This window comes from Salmo salar, chromosome ssa21 (genome assembly GCF_905237065.1).
Source record: "Salmo salar chromosome ssa21, Ssal_v3.1, whole genome shotgun sequence".
In the NCBI taxonomy this organism is placed as follows: domain Eukaryota; kingdom Metazoa; phylum Chordata; class Actinopteri; order Salmoniformes; family Salmonidae; genus Salmo; species Salmo salar.
The window spans coordinates 39,374,054-39,396,131 of NC_059462.1; the positions used below are offsets into that span (position 1 = coordinate 39,374,054).

General features: G+C 40.9%; 1 pseudogene; it reads right to left on the reverse strand.

The window, feature by feature from the left end:
- LOC106582301 (low-density lipoprotein receptor-related protein 1B-like) overlaps positions 1 to 22,078 on the reverse strand; it is a 407,952-nt pseudogene that overhangs the window by 340,592 nt on the left and 45,282 nt on the right.

A 22,078-nucleotide genomic window follows, 5' to 3' on the forward strand; every position in this document is an offset into this window, starting at 1 on the left:
ATTGCGTTATTGCATCAAATATAAGCTAACAGGAAGCAGAATATTAAATAGAGTAAGTATGTATTTCTTATGTTATGGGTTCCATAGTTTCCAGAGAATATTTAACATCTGAGCTGAGGTAAAAGACAATGCAGCCTTTAACTTTGAAAAGTGTTCGCCTGCTTTAGACAGGGCTAAATCATGAACTCCCATTAAAACAAAACGTTTAAGTGAACTGAATAACTGAATGTCATTACCTACATGGAACACTGCACCACTGATAAACAGTGTAATATAAAGTGCAATTAAAATAAAATAAACTCTTGACTACAACTCAATCAGTGTCTTACAAACAGCCATATGAATTGTAATGATAAGAATGAACCAAACAACACCATAAAGCCATAGTAAGAGTGTAACACAGAGTTCATATTGTAAGCAATTTACCCCTTTTTCTGTGAATATTATACAATTTCATTAGACAAGTATGATTTCAATCAATATGCTAATAGTTGCCTCTAAAAGGATGGTTCGTTCGTTCAAGCTACAAAGGAAGCAAGCAGGAAATTATTTGGACTGTAATCATGGCTAGTCATTTTAGTAACAGGGACGTTGTCTCTTATCACAACCTCCCTCGCCCTGGTGGATATCGTTTGTTTGTTTGTTGGAATTGTTGCTAATGAAAAGTTAATCAAGTGAGATAATTGAATGCTGTTGAGAGGTAAAGAGAGGGAAGGGAGAGGACTTGTGTGACATTGTTTCTCATTACTCTGTGAGTTTTTTTGATCTATTAATAAGAAATCTATTGTTTCTAATAAATAAATACAATTAAGGGATGGAAAAATATTATGTAATTTGTATCACTTACTGCCTGTCTAGGTCCACTAGATGATGAAAGGTATAACTACGAAATGAAAAACTATAAATGCAGTTTGTCATTTAGACATAATGTATAACACCTAACTTCAGGATAGGTATATTTTTTATGAAATGTGTTTTAAAAGGCGACTGAACATAAAAAAAATCTCCAACATGGCTGAGCAGTGCAGATAGACAGACAGACTTCTGGCAGGTGGGGGTTTGACATGAGGAATCGTCAGCGCAGTGTTCCTTTTAGGATAAAAGCACAATTTACCTCCACACTGCAGCAAGAGGTCCATATTTCTGTGGATCAAACTGAGATGCGCCTGTCAAAACAGTGCAGTTTTGAAGGCAGCAGGCAGCTACACCTTATCACGGTAATATTTTAAGACATCTGGAGTCTTATTATTGTAGTCATATTTCTCTAATAAGAAGCCAGTCAAGATGTTTCCGTAAATGTGATGGGTTCAGGATGACATTGCACATCCAGTGAAGTCTGTATGTTTAGAGGTAACTATTAGTGCTCTCTGTAAAAGGAGTTATGATGCATTCTGTAAAGTATGACTCTTGTTTGCCTTGTACAGTATTACATGCCTACTGTACCTTAACTTCACGTTACAATTATTTCCATTACTTCAGAGTCAATAATCATGTGGCTGAAATATCGGCTTCCAAATAGGTCAGATCAGGTTTGCAATGCATAACTGCAATCAGACCGCCTCTCACCGTAGAGGGGGAAGGAAAGAACTAGTGGGGGTTAACCTGTTAGGGCTAGGGGGCAGTATTGACACGGCTGGATAAAAAACGTACCCGATTTAATCTGGTTACTACTCCTGCCCAGTAACTAGAATATGCATATAATTATTGGCTTTGGATAGAAAACACTCCAAAGTTTCTAAAACTGTTTGAATGGTGTCTGTGAGTATAACAGAACTCAAATGGCAGGTCAAAACCTGAGAGATTCCTTTACAGGAAGTGGCCTGTCTGACCATTTATTGTCTTTCTTTGACATCTCATTCAATTACAAAGGATCTCTGCGGTAACGTGACACTTCCCACGGCTCTAATAGGCTCTCAGAGCCCGGGAAAAACCTGAATGTCGTCATTCCAGCCCCAGGCTGAAACACATTATCGCCTTTCTCAAGTGGCCGATCAAGGGACTGTGGGGTTAGGCGCGTGCACTGGCTGCCCCCGTCTTTGTGTTTTTTCCTCTGTTTTCCGAAAAGGAGATTCCCGGTCAGAATATTATCGCTTTTTTACAAGATAAATTGCATAAAAATTGATTTTAAACAGCGGTTGACATGCTTCGAAGTACGGTAATGGAATATTTAGAATTTTTTTGTCACGAATTGCGCCATGCGCACGACCCTGATTTACCATTTCGGATAGTGTCTGGGACGCACGAACAAAACGGCGCTATTCGGATATAACGATGGATTATTTTGGACCAAACCAACATTTGTTATTGAAGTAGCAGTCCTGGGAGTGCATTCTGACGAAGACAACAAAAGGTAATCAAACTTTTGTAATAGTAAATCTGATTTTGGTGAAGGCTAAACTTGCCGGGTGTCTAAATAGCTAGCCCGTGATGGCTGGGCTATGTACTTAGAATATTGCAAAATGTGCTTTCACCAAAAAGCTATTTTAAAATCGGACATATCGAGTGCATAGAGGAGTTCTGTATCTATAATTCTTAAAATAATTGTTATGCTTTTTGTGAACGTTTATCGTGAGTAATTTAGTAAATTCACCGGCAGTGTTCGGTGGGAATGCTAGTCACATGCTAGTCACATGCTAATTTAGTAAATTGTTAGTAAATTCCCCGGAAGTTTGCGGGGGGTATGCTAGTTCTGAACGTCACATGCTAATGTAAAAAGCTGTTTTTTGATATAAATATGAACTTGATTGAACAAAACATGCATGTATTGTATAACATAATGTCCTAGGGTTGTCATCTGATGAAGATCATCAAAGGTTAGTGCTGCATTTAGCTGTCTTCTGGGTTTTTGTGACATTATATGCTAGCTTGAAAAATGGGTGTCTGATTATTTCTGGCTGGGTACTCTGCTGACATAATCTAATGTTTTGCTTTCGTTGTAAAGCCTTTTTGAAATCGGACAGTGTGGTTAGATTAACGAGAGTCTTGTCTTTAAATAGCTGTAAAATAGTCATATGTTTGAGAAATTGAAGTAATAGGATTTTTAAGGTATTTGAAAATCGCGCCACTGGATTACACTGGCTGTTACGTAGGTGGGACGATTACGTCCCGCCTAGCCCATAGAGGTTAACAGCTCACGCCCTGTTGTAAATCAAGGGAGAAGATCCAGGCCTGCGCTCTCAAGATTCTCCAAAGGAATGTTCATTGTTTCAACAGACTTGTTCCCACTGAAACTTTAGAACACTAATGTACTTTTGTTTGTTATTTTGTGATGTAATTACAAATGTTACAAAGGGAAAACTGTAACTTGGAAAGTATACCCACTACATGTATGAAGTTTCCATTCTCTGTGTTGTGCATGTAATATGAACAATGATGAAAGGGTTTTTGATAAGAGAGGGATGTGATTTGAGAAGCTATGAGAGATAATTAATTTACCTAACTTTGCACAGTGAGTAGTTACTGCCCGGAGTGAGGTCAGGGAGCGTGCCAGCTTGCCAGAACCGCCCCTTTCGAGCGAACTGTATAAATGATGGGTTAAGAAATTAACATACCAGACCAGAAAGACGTGAAGCTGTAGCTGCACATTTAAAGTGGTTTGAACTTTGAATCTCAACACGAGGTGGAGATGATAAACTCACTTCCCGGACAATCACTGGTACGGCTGATTAGCTGTCCTACGTAAAGTATCTTCGAAAGCGGATTTAAGTAGGACCATCCTGTTACTCTGCTCAAACTATTGATATGGCTGGCTAGGAAAGTCAACTCTGTAGTTCTGTTCAGGACTACACGACAAGTCACCGGATACCGGACAACTACAAAGAAGGTCAATTATAGAAGACTTGTTGGAACCATTTTGGACAATCAGAGCCTTACAAGCGTGCTGCGAAAAGGCCCAACCCCCTTTCCGATGTTGCCCTCTTCACCAAGAGACCCCTGGCGAACCCAGGCATTTCACGTAAATATATTAATGACTTCTTACTCAAAGCGGCGGCGGTTCGTGTGCAAGGTATATGGTTGGTGAGAGTAGTTTCTGAATGTACCAGTGTTAAGTGTCTCTGTCCCTCTCTCTCCCTCTCCATCTCTTCTTTAACACGCATCAATGTTGTTGTCATTCCACTAGGGACCTGTTTTCAGCATATTACATCTCCAGTCAATAACCGGTGCAGAGTATGAATGTTTATCCTGTGTTCCCATTTAATTAGCTAGTAAATACATAATTAAACCAATTTGTGTAGTACTGAATCATAAGTAAGGCTCTGGTTTTTGCAGATGCAAGGAGGTTATGACTGTTCAGAATGATGATAAGTTGACTGTTTATAGATGTGATAGGCAAAGACCTTTTCGAGTTTAATTTGAGAGATGGTAACTCTTTAAAGAACCGCTCTCGTGGTGCCCCAGATCCTAATGAGTTAATTGTTACATGATTAATTTAATCGGGTAACAATTAAACATAGTTAGGTAATTAGATAAATAACTGTCTTCAGATTGATGTAAAGTCAAGTCACGACACAGACAGGGGGAGACAGGCCAGGGCAGACGGTGAACAGATCGCCAGGTGGAATCCAAGCAGCAATATAGCAGGCAAACGGAGTAGGTGTCACACCCACTTGGGAGCAGCCTTTTTCAGGAGACAGATTCCTTGTAGAAAATCCCTCTGTCCACCATTTCTTTCCTTGTAGAAAAGGAGGTTGTTAGCTAGCTATATCTCTTCAGTTTTGGTGAATGGTCCTTTACGATGTCCAAACAAAGTTGTCCTGTGGCTGTTGTATTTTGGAGATTGTGAGGAGGATATCTTCTGATGTGATCAAAGCAACAATGTTGTTTCTTCTTGGTAACTTACAATTGAAGGGCCCTGGCTGCATATCAGTTCAAAATAGAGATGAATCCAGGGGTACTGTATTGTAATGACATCTGCACAGATGGAGGGGGCTTCAAAGGCATCTGCATTTTGGTGGGGGAGGCTGTGAAACTCTGCTGCCATTGTTGGGCTCAAGGGCTTTGACACCTCTCACTTCACACCTCAGTGCTAATTGATCTGATCTGTCCTAGCAAGCTTGGTAGCCTTAACTTAGCATTCAGTCCTTATAAAAGTAAAATATATAATTGTAATTTATTTCTCTTCTTTGCTTTAAAGGTAGCTTCAGACTAAACATTACTCACTAAGTTCTAGATTGGATGGTGTTTTCAGCTTTCTTATGCTTATTTTGCTGGTCGTTGGTTGGCCAGAGAATTTGCTGTATAGACCTTGGAAATAAGAATCTTTAGTAGTAGGAATCCTTCCAGGTAATTTTGTCCAAAATCAGGTTGTAGGTTTAGAGTTTGATTTGGAGGGAAGGTTATGTTGTGGAGGGTAGAATCCTGTATAGTAGTAGTATTAGTAGTACTGTAGTGGTAGTAGTAGCAGTAGCAGCAGGGTGGTATTAGTATTAGTAGTAGTAGTAGCAGCAGCAGGCTAGTATGACTAGTGGTAGTAGTAGTAGTATTTTCAGGCTGCTAGTAGTAGTAGGAGTAATAGTACTATTCTTCACTACTATCATTATCATTTGGTCTTGAGTAGTGAAATTGTATGTGTAGTTTGCTGTTGTGATTGTGGTTACAGTATGTGTACAGTATACTGTATATTAGTACAGTAGCCAGTTTTCTCTATGTTCTCTTCACTGCACCTGTAGACTTCAGGGAAGGAAGTTACCTCAGGCTACTTTACAGACTGTACTAAGCAAACAGAGCCAGGTGGCTCAGTTGAAAAATATGATCATGCCCTGTGGTCCTGAGAAGAAGTTCCACCATGCACTGCCCAGAGTGGAGTATGTGATTAAAAATAAACACATTTTCTGAAGGTGAGAGAGAAGGGTTTAGTGCTTTTCCATATGGGCACCTTGGTATTATGCCCTCCTGGGATTTAACCATGTATATTCATAAGAGGAGTGGAGAGGAGGTAGCAGGAAAAGTTTTGTCATAGACCCAGCTGGTTCTCTCTAACTTCTCTTAGTGACCTCAATTCCTCCTCTGTTCGTTCTGCTGCCTCCGAATGAGCCTGCTCTGCTCTCACTGCTATCTATGTGCATAATAGTAGAATAGAACATATGTGTCCCAACCTGAGCTGGACCTAACAGAAGGTCACTGCCACTCCAGTTAAATTAGATGCTTTTGTAATATTCCATCCTCTGGAATCACTAAAAGGCTAGAAAGCAAATACAATTCCACAGTCATTCCCTGCATGGTGCCAGATATGAGTAATTTGAGGATGAATATGACTGTTAAAACAAGAGCCTGTTAAAATGATTGCATCGATTTTTTGTTTGTAAAGAATCTTTACAGGCCTTCAAACAACTTCTTAGCAAATGGATTAGGTACATTCTGGTTGACAGAACATGGCTAGATTGCACTATTGCATTAAGGCCAATGACAGCCCTGTGGCGGTCTATAGGCTATATACAGCAGTTAAACTGCACACTCAACAAATACAGTATGAAATCACTTTGGGAGTTGATATTCATTCAAAATCATACATTTTAAGAGGGTTTTAAAACAAACACACGCAGTGCTCTATTACAATGTCAACCACTTTGAGATCGATATTAATGCAATTCCTTGCCTGTCTTTCTCTCAGCCAACACACCAAGCCAATTCATCAGAGCCAACATTACGGTATGCTACCAGAGCAGAACATTGAATTTAACAGAACAGCCAGTGCAATGTCCAGTGGCATCACAGCGAATGGGATGGGGCGTTTAGACTGTTTTCAGCAATTCAAATCTAAAGCCAAGATCATCACCTTGAACCGACACACAGTGTGACTCGTATGTCTTCCAGGTCAAAGTATTGGCAGAACTGGCAAAGCCGACAGCAGCTAACGGGCATCTAGTCAGTACTGCCTGCTGGGTGGACTTTGTCAGTATCACAGTAAGCCAGGTGTCTATAGAAGATTGGTGTTACATGCTGCTTTAGAATGTTGTGAGCAACAACAACCTGTATACAACTGACCTGCTGGGCCAGCCAATAACCTGCTCTGTTCCTGACAACATACCTAGTTAATAGGAAGTGACCTTGGCACACTCCGAGGGCAAATTATAAAAGACCAGCTGCAGTACCAAATTGAAACCATACTACGCTAGAAAAGGATACTGGACTTCTGCACTATTATAGCAATAAGGCAAGAGCTTGATATTGCTAAAAGACATACTGCAGTCTAAAAATGGCTATGTTACCACATGCTACACTAAAACCAGTGCTGTTACTGTGGTCCATGGACTGCTAATAGATGTGAATAAGATACAACCAGCTCTTACCTCTACAGTGAACTCCTTCATCGAAGCCATCCTCACAATCTATGGCTCCGTTGCAGAGCTTGTTGAAGTGAATGCACTTCCTGGTCCCTATGCACTGTATGTGATTCAGGGGACATCTCTCCACCACATCCCCCGCACCTGGAACAGAGAAGACAGTCACTGTTAGCAAGCTCACAAGCCGTGTATGATATGATGTGTGATACAAGTCTATGTTCATCACCTGATTATAGGTGTTAGATTCTGAGGAACAGCCAAGGGTGTTGCTTTAATATGCCTTTGATAATAAACCCATGGTTCCAAACCAGCTCACTACAAAATCCTCGGAATGTGAGGTTGAAACGTAGCTATTTAGGCGAATGGCGAACACTATCACTATACCTAATTAATCATATAAGCATTTATTTTTATGACCATTGTTTGTATCCACTGTTTTGAGACATATTCTTTTCATACTCTATAATCTCTTCCCAAATAACTATTCCCCCACTACGGAAACAAGATTACCATTCACAGCAGCACATCAGAGTGCAATATATAGGAGGCATATGCCTGAGTATGCAAATTCTGTTTACACTAGACAGTATTGTTCTTTATACACGGTAGATGTTCAGTGAGCTACAATGGGAAAGCCATGCTCCTGAACCACACAGTAAAACCTATAACAATGTAATCACACACACGCATGCATCCGCACGCACACATGCACACACCGCAAGCACAACACACACGCACACACGCACAGCGAAAGAGCAGCTGTTTAAGGATTCATGAGGCATATAGGTGACCCTCATCTGCGTGGCAGCAACCCACGACAGCACATAAAACACATCTGCCCCAAACAGCCAGCACTGTAAATGTGTTATATCACACCTAACTACAGTGGTGTCAATTACCATAACGGCAACAATAGCCTTTTAACAAAAAGGGTCTGTCATTCCCAAGAGATTTAACATTTGTGAGATTTGTGGGAGCAATAGAAGTGAGACCATAATGATTCACTGTAACAATGCCATGGTCTCTCCTCTCCTCTTCTCTCCTCTCAGGTCTGCTTTATTACATTTAATGGAAATTTGATCTTTTTAGGTCTCTTATTACTATGACATATCGCCCCAGCCCCGAGGATATGCTAGATTTAGGTAAAGTCAAATATAAGTGACCTCTACTCTGATAGTTCATATTTCATACATGAGCAAAATGGCAGCCCAATCAACTGGGCTCTTTTCACACTTTTCCTCTGAGACCTGTGTTAAGAGTCAATCTTTCAGGTTACATTTTCTCTATCCGTTTCGGAATGAAGCCTACATTGCACACAATAGGATGTAATCTTTGTTCTCGTATAGAGTAGGCTATACAGTATACTAGGAGAGCAGTAGCCTAAACCAGGGGTTCCCAAACTTTTTTACTTATTGGCCCACCAACTGCTGTCTTTCGAGTCTAGTAAAAAAAAGTTGACAAAAATTATATATATATATATATCTTGGCAGTAGAGAGAAAAATGTGCAATTCCACACATCCTGCCATGGAGCTAACATAACATTTTGTAGTTTTAAAGCCAATTTCCTAAAATGTTAAGCAATTTGGCATGGCTAATCCTGTGTTCTTATGCTCAAACATTATAACAAAATCAATGGGGGCCTGATTGTGTAGCTTTTATTTTGTTCATTGTAAATTCTGAGACTATAGGCTATTATTGAAAAATATGTAGGTCCATTATGTTTTCTATTTCATTTCTATATGGTTTTAATCGTTTACGTTAACACTGAAGTGTTTTTCTACATTGAAAATGTATTTCCCCAAAAAACTGGACCCCTGCCGCGATCCACAGTTTGGGAGGTGCTGGCCTAGCCAACGCTTCAACCAACATTAGAAAAGAGGTGCATTTTAAGGGAAATAAGTGCAACTCTTTAACAGAATATTCCCTAGTAGCCTGAATAAATGCTTTTCAAAGTGAATACCATACAAACAGCAAATGGTAACACTTTACTTGACACCCATAACACAGTCATAACCATGTGAAAATATGTCATAACAGCTGACAACTTGTCATAACACTGTCATGATCCACATATTTACACCTGTGACATATACTGTGACATATATTGCATTATTTTATGTCTGGAATGACACATTTTTTTATTTGACATTTTTGTCATTTACCAGACGATATTATCCAGAGTGACTTACAGTTAGTGATTTCATCTAAAGATAGCTTGATGGGACAACCAAATATCACAGGTATAGTAAGTACACCTTTTTCTCAATAAAATAGTTATTAGCAAAGTCAGAGATGAGGAGGGGGATTATTGAAGATGCTCTTTGAAGAGGTAGGGTTCCAGGTTCTTTCGGAAGATGGGCAGGGACTCTGCTGTCCTAATTTAAGGGGGAAAATGGTTCCACTATTGGGGTGTCAGGACAGAGAAGAGCTTGGACAGGGCTGAGCGGGAGCTGCATCCCATAGGGGTGGGAGGGCCAAGAGACCAGAGGTGGTAGAACAGCGTGCTCGGGTTGGGGTGTAGGGTTTGATAAACTACACCCCCCCCCACACACATTTATTCAAATTAGTTTTTTTCCTACCAAGAAGTTTCCTTTCATTTGAAAGTTTGTTTCTTCAATTCTTTGTTGTTGTAATTCATTCTTTACAGTTGTGTTTTTTCCATCATATTTTAAATAACCTGTATAAAATACACTGTATGACACTGTCATGAAGCATCATGACCCATCTTGTGTCCCTTACTTGGACTAAGAAAATACACTTTATGACACTGTCAAAAAGCTTTATGACCATCATAATCATATAAGCCAGATAGGACTATCATGTACATGCCATTATATCAGTCATCAGTCAAAAAGAGGGTGTCTTGTCCTGCTCCTGAAATCTGCTCCTACATTCATCCCAGTCATCAGCAACATAGTATTGGGGTACAGTAGGTGCATGTCTGATATCAATGTCTGTGAAATTACAATGATTTAATATGGTACATTTAAAAAACTATTTATATAACAGAAACATACTGTTGACATATAGGCTATGGTGTAATGGAATGTTTCGCATTGTGTGGTAGGTTATGTGGCTTTTGACACTTTTATGTAGGTGTCATAACAGCCATAAAATAACACAATATATGTCACAACAGATTGAAATATATGTGTCATGTGTCATGACAGTGTTATGACCATAATACAACAGGTTATGAAACGTTATGTCAGCTGTTATGACATTGTTATGACCGTGTCATAATGTGTTATGACGCTGGGTATCAAGTAATGTGTTACCCAGCAAATTTGGCTAAAATCTCGGGGTTAAGGTAAAACATGTTGTTTGTGAGTGTTGTATCTGAGTCTTGATTCTAGTGTGGTTAACACCAGTGGGATTGAAATTGACACCACATGAATACATTAAGTGTTATTTCAATCACAATGGAATTAACAATGTGTGGTGTTGTTACTCGACTTTGTTGAGTTCATTTCGGTTAAATCTCTGAGTGAAAAAGATGTGGGAGGGGCCTCATTAACACTCTTCCCAGAATGCTTAGTTGCAGGTTGAACGTTAGAATAGTTTGTTTTAATATCTATGTTTCTGCATGCTCAGTGATTGATTAATTGATCTTATACTAAACAAATATAAATAACAAAAACATCTCTAAACTAATCCAATCTGTAAGGGGTTGGATTTATTGCTCCCGTTACTGAGACAGTCACTTCACAAACCATCTCCTTGTGATTTGCAGGTCTGATGTGGCCCATGAGTCAAGATTTTCAGGTGACAGTATTGAGGATAACTAATGGCCTAATAAAATACTGTCCCTTCTGAGAATATTCCACATTTTGTTGCGTTACAATCTTATTCTAAAATGTATTAAATAAAACATTCTCCTCATCAATCTACACACATTACCCCATAATGACAAAGCGAAAACCATAAAAAAAAAAAAATTTGGACATGGAAATGTAATTTCGGTTCATCTGTTCTGTTGAATTGTTACTTCATGTTTTGGTTAAACACTGAGACTTTTGTAGCTTTAATGAAGCTTCTAGAGGTGTGTGAGTTCCTTAAAAACCTATGCAAATCCAAATGTGATATCCACATTAATAAAGACCCAGATGCTTGGTCTACACAGCATGAACGTGAATAAAAACCCAATTGAAGGTTAAATTAACACATGCTTGGGTAATATGAACAACCTGTCACATCATGCTGGCTTGCAAAGAGATGTGTAATTCCTACTGAAATCTATGGAGGGTTTGATGTTCATTTTTAATCACCCGCAATCTGCATTCAGAATGACTGCCAGGGTTGGAAAGACTAAGCTTTCTAAAGCATCTAATCTGGAACAACAATTTCAGTAACGGGCACAAAAAATCCAAGCAACATATTTTATTAGTTTAGAAAATGTATGTCATCAATCAATGTACATGCCAGAACAGAGATATTGAATAAACAATTATTTAAGTCAACCTTCAATCGAGCGTGCTGGAAATGGGTGTGGTGTTGGTTAAACATGTTATTAATGCCAACACTGGTGTTTTTTACATCATTTTACATGAATGTTAATTCAACTATTGCAGAGTTAATGGTTATGTAGGCCCTTGATTGCCTTAAATAATACATTTTGAATGATAACATATTCGCTCAGGATGTCACTTGGTGAAGTCCATAGGACTGAAAATGGATGAATGCAACCATGTCTCTGTCATTAATTAACAAACGGCACTCTGCAATTCACATGAAAGGCAAAACACTCTGGGAAAAAGGCTTTACATCAATCAGTGTGTTAATTTAACACTTTCCAGTGTCGACATGGGTCCACACTTTCAGTGTTAATTTAACACTCTCAGTGTTGATTTAACACTGGATAATTTGCTGTGTAGGAGTGTGTAGATAAAATGCAATGAGAGAAATATCCACCATGCAGGAATACACAGATGGTCTTTCTACAGCTGAGAGATGATGACAATCATTCTACATAGCCCAGCACAAAACTACCAACCACATTCTGCTCATTATGGTGCTGTGGGGTCTGTGGAAAAGTTTGCAAAACTAAGATTTCAAGACATCAAACAGTCAAGTCCAATAAAGTTTTAGATAATTAAGTATGACACGTCTTCAATGGGTAGATGTATGCCAAACGCAGGGAGCTGTAGCTCCTGTAACTGATGTCTTAGTTAACCAGGTAGTGATATTTAAGTCTCTCCAATAACTGTAGATGAGAGTGGCACAACTCCAGCCTCACAATAATTGATTAATAAAAGAATCATGTCAAGAGATGAAACAGCCATGCAAACTTAAATATCACTTTAGTCAAAACACAAAGGACAAAATACAGATGTTTCTATCAATTACATGAAAAGGAATGTTTGTAGCCTGCTGTAGCGGAGTTTATTTATTTACAGGGCGATAACTGTAGTTAAACATGAGCCTTATCAATAACAGTTCCTCTGCATAACAATAGGCATACTGTTCGTAGCATAGCACTGACTTATTAACACCTTTCTAATCAAATGAAATCAGATGTTATTTGTCATACAACAGGTGAAATGCTTACTTACAAGCCCTTAAATAACAATGCAGTTTTAAGAAAAATAGAAGTTAAGAATATATTTACTAAATAATAACAATATAAAAGTAACACCATAAATGTATAATAATAACAAGTCTATATACAGGGGGTACTGGTACCGAGTCAATGTGCAGGGGTACAGGTTAGTCGAGGTTAGTCGGATGCCGAGCAGTTGCCTTACCAGGCGGTAATGCAACCAGTCAGGATGCTCTAGATGGTGCAGGTGTAGAACATTTTGAGGATCTGAGGACCCATGCCAAATCTTTTCAGTCTCCTGAGGGGGAATAGGCGTTGTCGTGCCCTCTTTACGACTGTCTTGGTGTGTTTGGACCATGATAGTTTTTCTGGGGATGTGGACACCAAGGAACTTGAAGCTCTCGACCTGCTCCACTACAGCCCTGTCGATGTGAATGAGGGCGTGCTAGGCCCTCCTTTTCCTGTAGTCCACGATCATCTCACTTGTCTTGATCACATTGAGGGAGAGGTTGTTGTCCTGGCACCACACTGTCAGGTCACTGTCCGCCTCCCTATAGGCTGTCTCATCGATGTCGGGGATCAGGCTTACCACCGTTGTGTCGTCGGCAAACTTAATGATGGTGTAGGAGTCGTGCTTCGCCTCACAGTTGAGGGTGAACAGGGAGTACAGGAGGGGACTAAGCACGCACCCCTGAGGGTCCCCTGTGTTGAGGAGCAGCGTGACAGATGTGTTGATGCCTACCCTTACCAACAGGGGGCGGCACATCAGGAAGTCCAGGAACCAGTTGCAGAGGGAGGTGTTAATTCCCAGGGTCCTTAGCTTAGTGATGAGCTTTGAGGGCACTATGGTGTTGAACACTGAGCTGTAGCCAATGAACAGCATTCTCACATAGGTGTTCCTTTTGTCCAGGTGGGAAAGGGAAATGTGGATTGCAATATAGATTGCATCTTCTGTGGATCTGTTGGGACGGTATGCGAATTGGAGTGGGTCAAGAGTTTCCGGGATGATGGTGTTGATGTGAGCCATGACCAGCCTTTCAAAGCACTTCATGGCTACAGATGTGAGTGCTACGAGTTGGTAGTCATTTACGCAGGTTATCTTGTCGTTCTTGGATTCACGGACTATGGTCGTCTGCTTGAAACGTGCATAGAAGTAATTTTGCTCGTCTGGTAGGCTCGTGCCAATGGTCAGCTCACAGCTGGGCTTCCCTTAGTAGTCTGTAATAGTTTGCAAGTCCTGCCACATCTGACCAGCGTGAGAGCTGGTGTAGTAGGATCTGACTTTGATGGTTCTTTGGAGGACATAGCAGGATTTTGTATAAGTGTTCAGGTTAGAGTCCCGCTCCTTGAAAGCGGCAGCTCTACCTTTTAGCTCAGTGCGGATGTTGCCTGTAGTGCATGGCTTCTGGTTGGGGTATGTACGTATGGTCACTGTGGGGACAACGTCATCAATGCACATATTGATGAATCCGGTGACTGATGTGGTATACTCCTCAATGTCATCGGATGAATCCTGGAACATATTCCAGTCTTTGCTAGCAAAACAGTCCAGTAGCTTAGCATCTGGGTTATCTGACCGCTTCCGTATTGACCGAGTCACTGGTACTTCCTGCTTTAGTTTTTGCTTGTAAGCAGGAATCAGGGGGATATAATTATTGTCAGATTTGCCAAATGGAGGGCAAGGGAAAGCTTTTTACACGACTCTGTGTGTGGAGTAAATGTGGTCTAGAGTTTTATTTTTCTCTGGTTGCAGGTGTTACATACCGGTCGAAATTAGGTAAAACGGATGTATGTTTTCCTGCATTAAGTCTCTGGCCACTAGGAGCACCGCCTCTTGTTTGCATATGGCCTTATACAGCTCGTTGAGTGCGGTTGTAGTGCCAGCATCGGTTTGTGGTGGTAAATAGACAGCTACGAAAAATATAGATGAAAAATCTCTTGGTAAATAGTGTGGTCTACAGCTTATCATAAGGTACTCTACGTCAGGCGAGCAAAACCTTGAGACTTCCTTAAAATTAGATTTTGCGCACCAGCTGTTATTCACAAATAGACACACACTACCAGTCCTCGTCTTACTGGACGTAGCTGTTCTGTCTTGCCAATGCACGGAAAACCCAGCCAACTGTAGATTATCCATGTTGTCGTTCAGCCACGACTTGGTGAAACATTAGTAGGATAGTCTCGAACGGAGCTCATCCAGTTTATTGTCCAGTGATTGCAGGTTGGCCAATGTCCTATTGGTAGAGGTGCGTTACCCACTCGCAGGCGACTTCTCACAAGGCCCGAGATCTGCGTCTCCTGTATCGCCATCTCCTCTTCATGCGAATGACGGGGATTTGGGCCTGGTCTGGTAGCAACAGTACATTTTTTGTTTCCGACTCATTAAATATAAAATCTTCGTCCAGTTCGAGGTGAGTAGTCGCTTTTCTGATGTCCAGAAGCTCTTTTTGGTCATAAGAGACGGTGGCAGAAACATTATGTACAAAATAAGTTACAAACAATGCAAAAAAACACACAAAATAGCACAATTGGTTGCGTGCAGGTGGGTGGGTGAGTGATAGAACACAGGAAATGAGGGCTCACCCAGGTTCCAAAGCCATCAAGGGTCATATATCCCAACCTAATGTTGCTGTGAAGAAAAAACTGTTAATATCATTCTCAATTACAGAGGGTGGGGTGAGAGAGAGACTATTGCTGCCCAAGGGGCTGAGGATATCAAATGTTTTCATATGAACAATGAGCTTACAAGGAGATAAGTGGGTCCACTCTATTTAATGCGATGGAAATCAGCTTTTTTTTGTTTTTGTCCTTTCCATTAACTTAAAATAATATATGCAATGTCATTTTCTGGTGTGAGTCCACTTACTGCCAAAGTAAATCTTCAATCTCCGTTATCCCTATCCACATAGTATTTTAAATTAAAAACCATGGTGATATTTACACTCTTTGGAGGAGAGAATAGTGAGAAATCAGCTGGGACTGGGCTAGCTAATCCATCTATTTAATGTGCAATGAAAAGCCTTCTGGCTAAAATTTCATAAGCTATGTTCATTATAATTATCATTTTAAATCAGAGCTCCACCACCGGTGTATGTGGAATGATGAATTCTTGGAAGAAAATTATAGAAAATCAATCAGTAGGGATGCTCATCGAACTCTTCTGTTCTAGATTTCTAACGCTCATGCCTTGTGATTGCATGTGTGCCAATGGATTCCTTTTCCAACCATGTTGATGATTAAGGTCACACATCGCTAGCTCTCCTTAGCCCATTATATGTATTCTGCTTCTGACTTTGCAAACAAAAACGAATAAAAAAAACATAGTTAGACATGTAGACGCTAAGAACCAAATCCTAACTTGAGACTGACCCAGTCATGCCAATGTAAGACATACCACCACACTCTCTTGCAAGCTATTGTTTGAGGATTAAGCAGAGTTGGGCCTGGTACAGCCATGGAAGGGAGACCAGCGGTGTTGCTGCTTAGTGAGGGCAGTAAGGGGCAATCATCCCTTTGGTCAAAGCAGACACCAATGCCTCAGGGAAGTGATCAGGGAAACTGCCCTACAAAGGGTTCAATCTTGTGGATTGGACAGTAAACCAAGGTCCTGGCACTGAGTGGTTATAATTAAACTTCCCATGGTAGTGAGAGTAGAAGTGACAACCCCAGTGTCATGGCTGAATTCCAAACCTAGTCACCTTACCCTGGCCACATAATCAGCCTCCTCTTCTCCTCTCCACTTCTCCTCTCCTCTCCTCATGATAATGGACCTACATTCATACAGTTCCTTGACTGTGTCCAGCTTGCTAATAATCACCAAAATGTAAGCTAGACAGACAGGGAGAATTGAAAATTCCAAAAACAATAAATAGAGGACAATTTTGTCGATGAGTAAGTATATTACATTTTCAGTGCGGCCGTCCGGCCCTCGTTGAAGACCGAATGTGGCCCCCGGGGAAAAATGAGTTTGACATCCCTGATTTATAAGGTCCGTCTGAAAGAGTACTATAATTGCCAGTTCATTTGTTCGAAGAACAGATCTAGGAAAACAATGGTGGGTGTATTTTAGGTTTGGGAAAAAAGCCATGTAGCTTCCGACAACACATAAGAGAATGTGGCTCCAAGAGTAGGCCTAAAATGAACTCACCACGCTAACTTCAATAGCCTCAACAACCTTAAAACTACCCTCTTCTCAAATAACCTTTTCTCCCCCAGTGTCCTTCAGGTCGTTGACATTTGAAATGTTACTTAAAGTCCGAAGGAGATTCTGCTCTGTATTTTCCTGCCCTTGGGACAACGGAGGCAAATTGTTCCGATGACATATAAGAGCTGAGGTTCCATTTCATGGTTTCGTGGTCACCCATGAACATTGCCTCACTGCTCCAGTTAATACATCAGTATCATTTCCTTCTGTTCTCCACTCATTAGAGAATACCTGACACAGGCTTTACACCAGTGCCTGGTTTCCATTGAAATAACTAGAGCATCATGGGGTTGACCTGAACCATTCTGTGCTGGCTTGGATAAGTTATTTTTGATTTGGTCCTATAGTGTGAATCAGGTACTAGTGTGTTTGGGTAGAACATGTGAATGTAAAGAGTTGTATCCTGCCCTGTCCTCACTCTGCAGAACCCCTGGATGGTAACTAGGTCTCATTAGTTGGTGTTTTTTTACTTGTTCTTTGTGTTTAGTCTCTTTATGAATGGCCCCTTCTTCCCCCACACTGTGCTCTTAGATTAAGGGCAGGAGACCGCTTAGAGTGTGGGTGGGCCAGTGATTCACTTTAGCTCACTTCTCAGAAAATATCATATTTTGCAATATTTCTATGTTATTGTACTATTAAGCTTTGCATCAGGAATAGTCTGTATTCTTTCTGAGAGGCAGTGGTATTCATGTTGTCCCTGTTAATGTATCTTTAAATGTCAACCAGATTAGCTGCAAGGCTTTTGGTCCATATGTCGTCTCGAGTCTCCTCAACATTAATATACATTTAGCTGTTGTTTTTTTCTTCCCAGTGGACATCAACAAACATGTACGATTAATAATAACTATATAACTAACTAGTTGGAGCATAGTTTCACTATCCAAATAAAGTGTGACCCAAAACTGAGACGTGTGCATTGACCACAAATCCAATGTAAATCACATAGAGAATTTAGATATGCACATTTGTGAGAGAGAGAGCAGAGTAATGTCATCAAAATGCAATGAAATTGAGGCTATCACTTCAATAAACTTGCGAGTATTAATACATCAAATTCAAAACCACTTACTGTACTATAAAATTCCCATACATCAGCCTCAAGCAGTGATGACTGGGGCTGGGGCCAATTCACAACAACTTACATTTAGAAAAAAACACAAAACACAGCAGCACAGCAATCACAAAAAAAGTCAAATTAATGTAAGGGAAAAAATAGTAACATCATTTGTGTTAAGGGAGGATTCTAGATGGACTATCATTATGAAAACGCACAAATCTAATTGTTTAGAGGGAGGGTGGGGGAGACTTCAACTGAATAATATGGTACATTATTTAACGAAAGGCTACAACCAATCTTGTCTACAAACTATTTGTTTGGAATACATTGTTGTAACAAGGGTCGTCTAAAGGAGACCAAGGTGCAGCGTGTATAGTGCTCATTCTTTTCTTTAATGAAAAAAAAACACTTCAACAAAACGACCGACAACAGTTCCGTCAGGACACTTGACAAAACGGAAAACAACTACCCACACCCACACATGAAAAACAGGCTGCCTAAGTATGGCTTCCAATCAGAGACAACAATAGACAGCTGCCTCTGATTGGAAACCATACCTGGCCAAAACATAGAAAACAAAAACATACAAATAGAAATCTAGAAAACCCCACATAGAAACAGAAAACCAAACCCACCCAAAACACCCACCTGTCACGCCCTGACCACTCTACTATGGAAAATGACCTCTTACAAGGGTCAGGATGTGACAATTGTGCAGTATTTTTTTCATGTCTCCTGGCAATTCATAGAGGGAAAACATTTACAGATTGTGCAGTCTATCAATAATCTGTCAATCAATACTTTTGGCACAATCATGTACTGTACCGTTGTAGTGCCATTCACATAAATGTAATTCATTGCCTTTCTTTTAGAAGGCATGGTATGTTGCACCATTGTGTGGGGTATAGATATTAGCATAAACATTAGGTGCAGTAAACTACAGTTGAACTCAATAACAGCTGGCTATAATCCAGTTTCCTGGAAGATAATTATCTGATTATAACCAGTGTTTTTATGTTGCCTATAATAATTGGTTTGGCAATAGCACTATTTCACAATCTTAACTGTGTTTACACTACTGAAAAACAAACCAGAATAGGAATTATTGATTTATGGTCATTACAATACATTATACAGTTTATTCTGAAGTACAGAGGCTCAAAATGCATTTAACCATGTTGTATTACAAAATAGAATATTCTTACAGGGTATCAATTCATTCTCTTGGTGACTTTTTGTGGCATAGCCCTTATGTGTTGTCTGTGTTTGTACTGACTCAAAGCACACTGGAAGGCCAGTCCACTATGTAGAGAAATGGTCCACTATGTAGAGAAATGGTCCACGATGTAGAGAAATGGTCCACTATGTAGAGAAATGGTCCACTATGTAGAGAAATGGTCCACTATGTAGAGAAATGGTCCACTATGTAGATAAATGGAGGCTATACTGCAGGACTACTTTTCTAGGTCTGACTGGAATATGTTCCGCGACTCTGCCGATAGCATCGACGAGCTAAGCACCTCCGTTACCGGCTTCATCAGGAAATGCATCGCCGACGTTGTCTCCACAGTGAAGCTTTGCTGCTTACCCAATCAAAAGCCTTGGATTAACACATAGGTACAGAGTTACCATAACACACAGGGCTGTCGCAGCCAACCCCGAGGCTATGGCTGAGGACACAAACACGTACAAGTCCCGCTCTCCAAGTCCGAAATGAGTAAGGCTTTTAATCTGGTCAACAATCGCAAGGGCGCGGGGCTGGATGGTAATTCCAGGGCGCTTTCTTAGAGCATGTGCAGACCAGCTGGCAGGCATCTTCACGGTCATTTCAACTTCTCCTTGTCCCAGTCTGTGATCCCCACACACTGACCACCATAATTCCTGTTCCCAATAACTATAAGTCTACCTGCCAAAATTACCTTGTAGCATTCACATCTGTAATCATAAAGTGCTTTGAAAGGCAGGTCATGGCTCACATCAACTCCATCATCACAGACACCCTAGACCCACTCCAACTTGCATACCACCCTAACAGATCTAAAGACGATACCATTTCAATTGCACTCCACACTGCCCTCTGCCACCTGGACAAGAGGAATAGCTATGTGAGAATGCTGTTCACCGACTGCAGCTCCCTCTGCAACTGGATCCTGGGGCCAATCCCAGGTGGGGAGAGTAGGCAACAACACTGACCCTCAATACGGGGCCCCCCCAGGTGTGTATGTTCGCCCCCTCCTGTACTCCCTCTTTACCCACGACTGTGGGCCATGCATGACTCCAACTCCATCATCAAGTTTGCTGACGACACGATGGTAATGACTGAGAAAGGCTCGAAAATTGCCGAAGACTCCAGCCAAACGAGACATGGACTGTTCCCCATGCTCTCGTCTGCAGGCGGTACCGGTGCATTAAGGCTCAGACCAACAGACTCCTAAACAGCTTCTGTCTCCTGGCCATAAAACTGTTAAATGCCTAACAACTACTGCCCTCTCTCTCCCACAGACTATCCAGACTGACTCTATGATCCACAGGTCTCTTCCCACTCAGAAACACATACTGTACCTTCATTGTCACTCTTATTCACACGCACACAAATATACTCACATACATACAATCACATGCACCATCACACACACTCATTACTGACGCCACACACCAACACGCACACACCCCCTTACACTGCTGCTAAATGATTATTGATTCGATTTATTACTACCAATGCGCTGTTGTTAATTGATTATTGATCTTGCTACTGCTCACTATTACTCCTGTTTACATCTATACTCAGCAAAAAAGAAACGCCCCTTTTTCAGGACCCTGTCTTTCAAAGATGATAAGTAAAAATCCAAATAACTTCACAGATCTTCATTGTAAAGGGTTTATCCACTGTTTCCCATGTTTTGTTTTGTTGTTTTCTACTCTATTATTGACTGTATGTTTTGTTTATTCCAAGTGTAACTCTGTGTTGTTGTATGTGTCGAATTGCTATGCTTTATCTTGGCCAGGTCACAGTTGCAAATGAGAACTTGTTCTCAACTAGCCTACCTGGTTAAATAAAGGTGAAGAATTTTTTTTTTTTTAAATAATAAAAAATTAATGAACATGCACCTGTGGAATGGTCGTTAAGACACTAACAGCTTACAGACGGTAGGCAATTAAGGTTACAGTTATGTAAACTTAGAACACTAAAGAGGCCTTTCTACTGACTCTGAAAAACACCAAAAGAAAGATGCCCAGGGTCCCTGCTCATCTGCGTGAACATGCCTTAAGCATGCTACAAGGAGGCATGAGGACTGCAGATGTGGCCAGGGCAATAAATTGCAATGTCCGTAGTGTGAGACGCCTAAGACAGCGCTACAGGGAGACAGGATGGACAGCTGATTGTCATCGTAGTGGCAGACCACGTGTAACAACACCTGCACAGGATCGGTACATCTGAACATCACACCTGCGGGACAGGTACAGGATGGCAACAACAACTGCCCGAGTTACACCAGGAAAGCACAATCCCTCCATCAGTGCTCAGACTGTCCACAATAGGCTGAAAGAGGCTGGACTGAGGGCTTGTAGGCCTGTTGTAAGGCAGGTCCTCGCCAGACATCACCGGCAACAACATCGCCTATGGGAACAAACCCACCGTCGCTGGACCAGACAGGACTGGCAAAAAGTGCTCTTCACTGACGAGTCTCACCAGGGGTAATGGTCGGATTCACATTTATCGTCGAAGGAATGAGCATTACACCGAGGCCTGTACTCTGGAGTGGGATCGATTTGGAGGTGGAGGGTCCGTCATGGTCTGGGGCGGTGTGTCACTGCATCGGCAGGTAGCCTAGTGGTTAGAGCATTGGACTAGTAACCGAAAGGTTGCAAGATCGAATCCATGGAGCTGACAACGTAAAAATCTCTTGTACTGTCCATGAACAAGGCAGTTAACCCACTGTTCCTAGGCTGTCATTGAGAATAAGAATTTGTTTTTAACTGACTTGCCTAGTTA